The sequence below is a fragment of the Lethenteron reissneri genome, unplaced genomic scaffold, assembly GCF_015708825.2.
Source record: "Lethenteron reissneri isolate LAM-NWPU_2019-01 unplaced genomic scaffold, ASM1570882v1 scaffold_1605, whole genome shotgun sequence".
NCBI classification, from domain to species: Eukaryota; Metazoa; Chordata; class Hyperoartia; order Petromyzontiformes; family Petromyzontidae; genus Lethenteron; species Lethenteron reissneri.
In genome coordinates this window covers 38,872-49,138 of record NW_026891339.1, presented here as the reverse complement: position 1 = coordinate 49,138, position 10,267 = coordinate 38,872, and the positions used below count along the sequence as shown (strand labels likewise).

The following is a 10,267-nucleotide window of genomic DNA, read 5'->3' as shown; positions in this document are numbered from 1 at the left end:
TGTGGGTCTCTGTGTGGTGAGTCTGTGGGTCTCTGAGTGGTGAGTCTGTGGGTCTCTGAGTGGTGAGTCTATGGGTCTCTGTGTGGTGAGTCTATGGGTCTGTGTGTAGTGAGTCTGTGGGTCTCTGTGTGGTGAGTCTGTGGGTCTCTGTGTGGTGACTCCGTGGGTCTCTGTGTGGTGAGTCTGTGGGTCTCTGAGTGGTGAGTCTGTGGGTCTCTGAGTGGTGAGTCTATGGGTCTCTGTGTGGTGAGTCTGTGGGTCTCTGTGTGGTGAGTCTGTGGGTCTCTGAGTGGTGAATCTGTGGGTCTCTGAGTGGTGAGTCTATGGGTCTCTGTGTGGTGAGTCTGTGGGTCTCTGTGTGGTGAGTCTGTGGGTCTCTGAGTGGTGAGTCTGTGGGTCTCTGAGTGGTGAGTCTATGGGTCTCTGTGTGGTGAGTCTGTGGGTCTCTGAGTGGTGAGTCTGTGGGTCTCTGAGTGGTGAGTCTATGGGTCTCTGTGTGGTGAGTCTGTGGGTCTCTGTGTGGTGAGTCTGTGGGTCTCTGTGTGGTGACTCTGTGGGTCTCTGTGTGGCGAGTCTTTGGGTCTCTGTGTGAGTACCGGACATCACACAACTAAAAGCTTCAATATAAAGTCGGGGTGAGGGGGGTGGGTGGTAAATAACTTTTCACCATCAATATAACAACAGCAACAAGGACGGTACTACTACAGTGGCCGCTTTGCCCACAAACACACAAACTTCCGACTCCGACTCTTGACACCTCATCCTCCACCTCTTCTCCTCTTACACCTCCGTCTCCGCGTGCCGCTCTGTCATCCGCGCCGTGGCGGCCTCCTCGTCGCTGGAGGGAGCGGAGAAAGTAGGCGAGGGTGATGCGCACGTACCGGGCAGCGCGTGAGAGTTGCACGCACAGTGGAACTTATTCGCGCCCGTTTCGTAGACTAAACATTTCTAATTCGGAAGACGTCACGCGACCACCGAATAAACATCGGCGGGCGTCGTCAAGGGTGGGGATCGAACCCACGACCTCCTGCGTGCCAGGCGAGGTGGTCAACATCTCTCAGTGTCTGGCATTGAACCCACGACCTCCTGCGTGCCAGGCGAGGTGGTCAACATCTCTCAGTGTCTGGCATTGAACCCACGACCTCCTGCGTGCCAGGCGAGGTGGTCAACATATCTCAGTGTCTGGGATTGAACCCACGACCTCCTGCGTGCCAGGCGAGGTAGTCAACATCTCTCAGTGTCTGGCATTGAACCCACGACCTCCTGCGTGCCAGGCGAGGTGGTCAACATATCTCAGTGTCTGGGATTGAACCCACGACCTCCTGCGTGCCAGGCGAGGTGGTCAACATCTCTCAATGTCTGGCATTGAACCAACGACCTCCTGCGTGCCAGGCGAGGTGGTCAACATCTCTCAGTGTCTGGGATTGAACCCACGACCTCCTGCGTGCCAGGCGAGGTAGTCAACATCTCTCAGTGTCTGGGATTGAACCCACAACCTCCTGCGTGTCAGGCGAGGTGGTCAACATCTCTCAGTGTCTGGCATTGAACCCACGACCTCCTGCGTGCCAGGCGAGGTGGTCAACATCTCTCAATGTCTGGCATTGAACCAACGACCTCCTGCGTGCCAGGCGAGGTGGTCAACATCTCTCAGTGTCTGGGATTGAACCCACGACCTCCTGCGTGCCAGGCGAGGTAGTCAACATCTCTCAAGTGTCTGGGATTGAACCCACGACCTCCTGCGTGTCAGGCGAGGTGGTCAACATCTCCCAGTGTCTGGGATTGAACCCACGACCTCCTGCGTACCAGGCGAGCTGGTCAACATCTCTCAGTGTCTGGGATTGAACCCACGACCTCCTGCGTGCCAGGCGAGGTGGTCAACATCTCCCAGTGTCTGGGATTGAACCCACGACCTCCTGCGTGCCAGGCGAGGTAGTCAACATCTCTCAGTGTCTGGGATTGAACCCACGACCTCCTGCGTACCAGGCGAGCTGGTCAATATCTCTCAGTGTCTGGCATTGAACCCACGACCTCCTGCGTGTCAGGCGAGGTGGTCAACATCTCTCAGTGTCTGGCATTGAACCCACGACCTCCTGCGCGCCAGGCGAGGTGGTCAACATCTCTCAATGTCTGGCATTGAACCAACGACCTCCTGCGTGCCAGGCGAGGTGGTCAACATCTCTCAGTGTCTGGGATTGAACCCACGACCTCCTGCGTGCCAGGCGAGGTAGTCAACATCTCTCAGTGTCTGGGATTGAACCCACGACCTCCTGCGTGTCAGGCGAGGTGGTCAACATCTCCCAGTGTCTGGGATTGAACCCACGACCTCCTGCGTACCAGGCGAGCTGGTCAACATCTCTCAGTGTCTGGGATTGAACCCACAACCTCCTGCGTGCCAGGCGAGGTGGTCAACATCTCCCAGTGTCTGGGATTGAACCCACGACCTCCTGCGTGCCAGGCGAGGTAGTCAACATCTCTCAGTGTCTGGGATTGAACCCACGACCTCCTGCGTGCCAGGCGAGCTGGTCAACATCTCTCAGTGTCTGGGATTGAACCCACGACCTCCTGCGTGCCAGGCGAGGTGGTCAACATCTCCCAGTGTCTGGGATTGAACCCACGACCTCCTGCGTGCCAGGCGAGGTAGTCAACATCTCTCAGTGTCTGGGATTGAACCCACGACCTCCTGCGTGCCAGGCGAGGTGGTCAACATCTCTCAGTGTCTGGGATTGAACCCACGACCTCCTGCGTTCCAGGCGAGGTGGTCAACATCTCTCAGTGTCTGGGATTGAACCCACGACCTCCTGCGTTCCAGGCGAGGTAGTCAACATCTCTCAGTGTCTGGGATTGAACCCACGACCTCCTGCGTGCCAGGCGAGGTGGTCAACATCTCTCAGTGTCTGAGATTGAACCCACGACCTCCTGCGTGCCAGGCGAGGTGGTCAACATCTCTCAGTGTCTGGGATTGAACCCACGACCTCCTGCGTACCAGGCGAGGTGGTCAACATCTCTCAGTTTCTGGGATTGAACCCACGACCTCCTGCGTGCCAGGCGAGGTGGTCAACATCTCTCAGTGTTTGGGATTGAACCCACGACCTCCTGCGTGCCAGGCGAGGTGGTCAACATCTCTCAGTTTCTGGGATTGAACCCACGACCTCCTGCGTACCAGGCGAGGTGGTCAAGAACTCTCAGTGTCTGGGATGGTGGTGGTGGCGGTGGTGATGATGGTGGTGGCGGTGGTGGCGGCGGCGGTGGTGGCGGTGATGGTGGCGGTGATGGTGGTGGTGGTGACGGTGGTGGTGATGATGATGGTGGTGGCGGTGGTGATGATGATGGTGGTGGTGGCGGTGATGGTGGTGGTGATGATGATGATGGTGGTGGTGGCGGTGGCGGTGACGATGGTGGTGGTGGCGGTGGTGGTGTTGGTGATGGTGTTAGTGTTGGTGGTGATGGTGGCTGTGGTGTTGGTGGTGGTGGTGGCGATGGTGTTAGTGTTGGTGGCTACCTGCACTCGGCAGAGACGGCATCTCTCTCAGGCACCAGGCTCGGGGAGCTCCCTCCTTGCTCGTCCGCTGGGGAACGAGAACATCGCGCAGAGTGCGGAGAGAAACTCACGAGGCACGTGAGTGCGGAGCAAACTCCAAATACACACCAGCAGCAGCAGCAGCAGGCGTCGTCAGGGTCGTGATCGAACCCACGACCTCCCGTGTACCAGGCGAGGCAGTCAACATCTCATAGCCACCACAACGCCACCACAACACTCACCGTCAACATCTCATAGCCACCACAACGCTCACCGGCAACATCTCATAGCCACCACAACGCCACCACAACACTCACCGTCAACATCTCATAGCCACCACAACGCTCACCGGCAACATCTCATAGCCACCACAACGCCACCGCAACGTCACCACAACGCCACCACAACGCTCACCGTCAACATCTCATAGCCACCACAACGCCACCACAACGCTCACCGTCAACATCTCATAGCCACCACAACGTCACCACAACGCCACCACAACGCTCACCGTCAACATCTCATAGCCACCACAACACTCACCGCCACGTTTGCCGGCACTCCGTGTGCCCCACGTGGTGCACACCACGAAGGGGAGGATCGCCAGCACCGCTATGGCCGCCATCAAGCTGATGGAGGCGCTGCCGCCACCGGCGGGGAGCGTCGCCTCGTCTCCCGTAGACACCGCGGACGAGGGTCGGGAGGAGCGGGAGGTGGCGGCGGTGGTGGCGGCTACGGGATTGGGGACACACGCGGGGAGATACGGTGAGACGCGGGGAGACAGATAAAGACAGAGAGAGACAGACACAGACAGAGAAACAGAGAGAGACAGGGAGACACAGACAGAGAGACACAGTGAGACAGATACAGACAGAGAGACAGAGAGAGAGACAGGGAGACACAGACAGAGAGACACAGTGAGACAGATACACAGAGAGACAGAGAGAGAGACAGGGAGACACAGACAGAGAGACACAGTGAGACAGATACAGACAGAGAGACAGAGAAAGACAGAGAGACACAGACAGAGAGACACAGTGAGACAGATACAGACAGAGAGACAGAGAGAGAGACAGGGAGACACAGACAGAGAGACACAGCGAGACAGATACAGACAGAGAGACAGGGAGACACAGACAGAGAGACACAGTGAGACAGATACAGACAGAGAAACAGAGAGACAGGGAGACACAGACAGAGTGGGATGCTGATCAGTGTTGTTGTATGAGGTTAGTGATGAGGTTTTGGTCTTCATCACTTTTCTGTGTCTGTCTTGTGTGTGTCTCTGTGTGTCTGTGTTTGTCTGTGTGTGGCAGTGTCTGTCCGTGTGTGTCTGTGTGTGTCTGTGGCTGTCTGTTTGTCTGTGTGTGTGGCCTGGCACAAGCGTCGTGGTGATGTCACCACCACTTAGTGGCAAATGGCGGTTGTTGTTGTCTGTGTGTGGCTGTGTGTGTCTGTCTGTGTCTGTGTGTCTGTCTGTGTGTGTCTGTCTGTGTCTGTGTGTCTGTCTGTGTGTACCGTTCCGGCCTTCATAGGTGCTCGCTAACAGCACTTGCCCCTACAGTCTGTTAAGGCTATACGGGGGATCTTTATCTGCCTGTGTCTGTCTGTGTGTGTCTGTCTATGTGTGTCTGTGTGTCTATTCAACATCGCCTTGCCAGGCACACTGAGGAGAGGCTTGCGTAGCCCAAATGTGGTTTCAGGAAAGGGCGGTCCTGCACAGATGCCATATTTTCTGTCCGTCTGCTACAGCAGAGGTGGAGGGAATTCCAACAAGACCTACATCTCTGCTTTATTGACCTGGTCAAGGCCTATGATACCATCAGTAGGCCTGGGCTCTGGGTCATTGTTCGTGCTTTTGCAGTCCCTGACCCTCTGCTCACGATTATTAAGGACCTTCGTGATGGTGAGCGGGCCCGGGTAAAACTACGTGGCTGGGAGTCAGAGCCATTCCCTTTTTACCTTGGGGTGCAACAGAGATGTCCTCTAGCTCCCACATTATTGAACATCTATTTTGACCACGTAGTTCGTGAAGCCTTCGATGGCTGTACCAGAGGAATTTCCATCTGGTACAGATACAATGGGAGGCTGATTGATGCCCAGGTGCGGTCAAGGGATAGCTCCCTATTGCTCAACCATGTTATGTATGCCGATGATCTAGTAATTGCTGCTCACTCAGAGGAGGATTTGGAGGCGCTGCTGCTGAGACTGGAGCGTGCCACTAAGAGGTGGGGCCTTACCATCAGACCCACCAAAACTAAGCACCTGCCTGGGTATTTTGTACCATTGGACACTCCACCCCCACAACTCCCATTTGGTGATGGGGCAGTTGTGGAGAGAGTGGAGAGTTTCCCATACCTGGGCAGTGTGATCATGGCCGGCTCCGGTTTAACAGCAGAGGTCTCACTCCGAATCAGTCAAGCGGCAATATCTTTTCATTGGTTGTGTAACGGTGTGTGGAAGCTACCTGGTCTGTTGCTCTGCACGAAGCTTCAGATCTTCTCGGCCACAATCATTCCCTCCCTTCTCTACGCTTGCGAAAAGTGGACCCCCCTAATGGAACATATTCGCCGCTTAAAAACATTAAGGCTGGCCTGCCTACGATCCATCCTGGGTTTAACCAGGCTGGATTGTGTGAGGAGCTCATAAATCCCAGAAAGATCTGGACAAAGTCCCATCGGTGAGCTCCTCCGCCAGGCAAGGCTGCGTTGGCTGGGTCATTTGAGGCTGAGTCGACCTAGGGGAGGCCCGGGACCGGTTCAGATAATCGTCACTGGTGTTGGCCGTGAGCGGGAATCGAACTCGTGTCGCCGGGTTCATAGCGCAGTGCGCTAACCGCTGCACTACCGCTCCCCACCCTCACTCACACACCCACTCACTCACTCACCCACCCACCCACTCACCCACCCACCCACCCACTCACCCACCCACCCACTCACACACCCACTCACTCATACACTCACCCACCCACCCACTCACCCATCCACTCACCCACCCACCCACCCACTCACCCACTCACTGACACACTCACCCACCCACTCACCCACCCACTCACCCACTCACTGACACACTCACCCACCCACTCACTCAACCACCCACCCACTCACCCACCCACTCACCCACCCACCCACTCACCCACCCACCCACTCACCCACTCACCCACGGCGCTGTGTGGTGGAGGGACGGAGACACACGACAGGGGAGACCACTCCCCTGTCTTCCACCGCGGGTAGTTGACTATGACTCTCACGCGGACGCAGTACTCAGCGGCGCCTGCAGGCTGAGGCAGCGCGTGGCGGTAGCGACATCCCACAAAGCGCTCCTGGCAGGAGCAAGCAGATGGTCTCAGTGTGCTGCGTTACGTGGATGACACGTCGGTGGTCTGGCCACACAGCAAAGATACACTGAGCGCGTTTCTAAATCATCTCAACTCGCAAAACCCATCCATCCAAACACACACACATGTACATTGGCCACGTTCTGTTTACGTGACAACCCTCACGAGTTGGCTGTGTCGGGTGGTCGCGGGTTTTAACGACACATCATTTATATATTTACGTGATCTAACCCAAAAACCTCTTTTGGATGATATTGGTCGCGAAGCCTGCTACGTGTTAACCTGAGTATCATCATCAACAGTAGTAGCAGCAGCAGCAGCAATAGCATCATCAGTAGTAGCAGCAGCAGCAGCAATAGCATCATCAGTAGTAGCAGCAGCAGCAATAGCATCATCAGTAGTAGCAGCAGCAGCAATAGCATCATCATCAGTAGTAGCAGCAGCAGCAATAGCATCATCATCAGTAGTAGTAGCATCACCACCCACCCACTCAACCACCCACTCAACCACCCACTCAACCACCTACTCAACCGCCCACCCACTCACTCACCCACCCACCCACTCACTCACCCACCCACTCACTCACCCACCCACTCACCCACCCACTCACCCACCCACCCACTCACCCACCCACCCACCCACTCACCCACCCACCCACCCACTCACCCACCCACCCACCCACTCACTCACTCACTCACCCGCACACCCACCCACCCACCCTCCCACTCACTCACTCACTCACCCACCCACCCACTCACTCACTCACCCACCCACTCACTCACACCCACTCCCTCACACCCACTCATTCACCCACCCACTCACCCACTGACTCACCCACTCACCCACCCACCCACTCACTCACCCACTCACACACCCACCCACCCACTCAAACACCCATCCACTCACTCACCCACCAACCCACCCACCTACCCACTCACCCACCCACCTAACCACCACCCACTCACCCATCCTCCTCCTCCACTCGCTGCTCATGGAGACCCGCACGGACAGCTCCCACGCCTTCCGCTCTCCCTCATTGTCGTCGTCGTCATCGTCGTCATAAAACTCATTGTCGTCGTCATCACCGTCACCACCATCACCGCCATCATCATCATCACCGTCACCGCCATCACCGCCATCATCATCATCATCATCAGCGTCACCGCCATCACCGTCACTGCCATCACCGCCACCGCCATCACCGTCGGCCCCATCACCGCCATCACTGTCACCGCCATCACCCTCATCGTCGTCATCAGCGTCGCCACCATCACCGTCACCGCCATCACCCTCATCATCATCATCATCGTAGTTATCACCGTCACCGCCATCACCGTCGGCCCCATCACCGTCGCCACTATCATCCTCATCATCACCCTCATCATCATCATCACCCTCATCATCATCATCACCCTCATCATCCTCATCATCACCCTCATCATCATCATCACCCTCATCATCATCATCGTAGTCATCATCGTCGTAGCCATCGTCGTCATCATCTTCGTAGTCCTCACCCTCCTCACCACCACACTCCTCCCCCTCCTCACCACCCTCCCCCTCATCATCACCCCCCTCCTCCTCCAGCGTCACGTTCTTGTGCAGCATCAAGGTGACAGTCGGAGCACTCAGCACGGCTGAGACACGGGGGGGGGGGGGGGAGGGAGATGACGTCATCTCCCTCGTCTGGTGAGATGACGTCATCTCACTCACCTGGTGAGGAGATGACGTCATCTCACTCACCTGGTGAAGAGATGACGTCATCTCACTCACCTGGTGAAGAGATGACGTCATCTCACTCACCTGGTGAGGAGATGACGTCATCTCACTCACCCCCCTAGCCTGAACAGACTGTTGGTGCCAGAGCAGCACACAGAGACACCCACACACAGACACACTCACACAGACACAGACACTCACACAGACACACACACAGACATACACACAGACACTCACACAGACACACACACAGACATACACACAGAGACACACAGACACACACAGACACACATACAGAGACACACACAGACACACACAGAGACACACACACACAGGGACACCCACACACAGACACACACAGAGACAGAGACACACACAGACACACACAGAGACACTCACACAGACACACACACGGAGACACACACAGAGACACACACACACAGAGACACCCACACACAGACACACATACAGAGACACACATACAGAGACACACACAGAGACACTCACACAGACACACACACGGAGACACACACAGAGACACACAGACACACAGAGACACTCACAGACACACACAGAGACACTCACACACAGAGACAACAACAACAACCGCCATTCGCCACTAAGTGGCGGTGACGTCACCACCACGCTTGTGCCAGGCCAAGTGCACCATGAGGCTGCCACGTGAAGTGTTGAACGCCCGCTGGCAGGAGGTCACGGGGCAGACCCAGCAGGTGCCACGGGTCTACTGACCGAGATGACCGAGATGACTGGCTGATGCACCACCTGTGCCCCCTACTGTACCAACTTGCTGTGCTTTAGCCACCCGGCGCTCTGCTCGTTGTTGTGAGCGTCGCTCCTCCACCCTCCGTTGTTGTTGGAGGGCGACTGCCTCCAACTGCCCAGTAGCGTCCTTCACGAGCCTCCTCCACAGAGGCCGATCTTGACACCGCTGGTACCAGTCATCGGCAAGTCCACTCAGCTCCACGTCCTTCTGTACCACATCACCCCATCTCTTCTCTAGCCCGTGCCGCGCCCGTTTAGCCCCCTCGATCCGGCCGAACAAAAGCTGTTTAGGCATGCGGTGGCAGGGCATGCGGGCCACATGACCCAGCCAATGCAGCCTTGCCTGCCGGACTTTGCCCAGATCTTTCAAGGATTTGTGAGCTCCTCACACAATCCAGCCTGGTTAAACCCAGGATGGATCGTAGGCAGGCCAGCTTAAATGTTTCCAACCGGCGAAGACACACACAGAGACACACACACACAGACAGACACACACAGAGACACACAGAGACAGAGACACACACAGAGAGAAACATAAACAACGCCACTCACTTGTCTTCAAGGGTAACACCTCAACCACGACCCAGGGTGAGGATGATGGTGGTGTTGGTGGTGGCGATGAGACGGTGGATCTGATGCGAAGGTGATAGCGGTCGCCGGGATGTCGCAGCGCTGAGGAGACATCGCACCGTGTCTCTGCGGTGGCAGCGCAGACGGTCCGCCAGCGGGCTCGTCCATAGCTGCACAGACAGAGACACGGGGAGGAGGAGGTGGTGAGGAGCGGGTGAGTGGGTGGGTGGGTGAGTGGGTCGGTGAGTCAGTGAGTGAGTGGGTGAGTGAGTGGGTGGGTGAGTGAGCAAGCGGGTGAGTGGGCGAGTGAGTGGGTAAGTGGGTGAGTGAGTGGGTGAGTC

At 56.6% G+C, this 10,267-nt stretch overlaps 1 long non-coding RNA gene across 1 annotated transcript; it reads right to left on the bottom strand.

Moving 5' to 3' along the window:
• Positions 1–300: 300 nt before the first annotated feature.
• Positions 301–6,757, bottom strand: LOC133362753 (uncharacterized). Its single transcript, XR_009757529.1, has 4 exons — positions 6,677–6,757; positions 4,061–4,249; positions 3,500–3,566; positions 301–838 (listed from the first exon to the last, which is right to left on the bottom strand). It is a non-coding gene; the product is annotated as an uncharacterized LOC133362753 (long non-coding RNA).
• Positions 6,758–10,267: the final 3,510 nt, after the last annotated feature.